At 48.3% G+C, this 573-nt stretch overlaps 1 protein-coding gene across 1 annotated transcript in view; it reads left to right on the top strand.

The window, feature by feature from the left end:
- Positions 1–573, top strand: part of SLC25A42 (solute carrier family 25 member 42) — a 22,090-nt gene that overhangs the window by 11,404 nt on the left and 10,113 nt on the right.

The raw sequence follows: 573 nt of genomic DNA, 5'->3' as shown, positions 1-573 counted from the left end.
ACCTGCTGGCCCCCGTATATATATATATATATTTTTTTTTTTTTAAGTTTTTTTTCAAGAGAGATTTTTGCTACCCAAGTGGGGGGATGATCACACCTCAATCCCTTCTCCACTTTCCTCTCTGAATTTTGGGCACGCACACATATGTGCCCAGTGTGAGCTTCAAGGTTCCAGGCCATGTAGGAATCCAGCAAGGTAACCATTATGCCACCTGCTGGTCCCTTTTTTAAAAAATTTGCTCTAAGCACATGCACTCACCAGAAAGAGAGACAGAGAAAGTGAGAAAGCATGGCACGCAGGTCCAGGATTCAAACTGCCGTCGGCCATGTGGGAAATCCAGTGCCTTAACTACCACTCCACCTGCTGATCCCAATAGGTTATTATTATTTTTTTTTTTGAGAGGTTTTAGGGCGCATACGCTCACCAGAGAGAGAGAGACAATGAGACAGAAAGTGAGAAATCACCCCCCAGGGGGGATGGCCACGCCGCAGTCCCTTCTCCTCCATTCTCCTCTCGGGATCTTGGGCACGCACGCACACGCGCCCGGTGTGAGTTTAAGCCACCGGGTCTGGG

The sequence above is a fragment of the Tupaia chinensis genome, unplaced genomic scaffold, assembly GCF_000334495.1.
Source record: "Tupaia chinensis unplaced genomic scaffold, TupChi_1.0 Scaffold000201_1, whole genome shotgun sequence".
NCBI classification, from domain to species: domain Eukaryota; kingdom Metazoa; phylum Chordata; class Mammalia; order Scandentia; family Tupaiidae; genus Tupaia; species Tupaia belangeri.
Note: the sequence above shows the minus strand (reverse complement) of the source record. Positions and strands in the feature narration are given on the sequence as shown.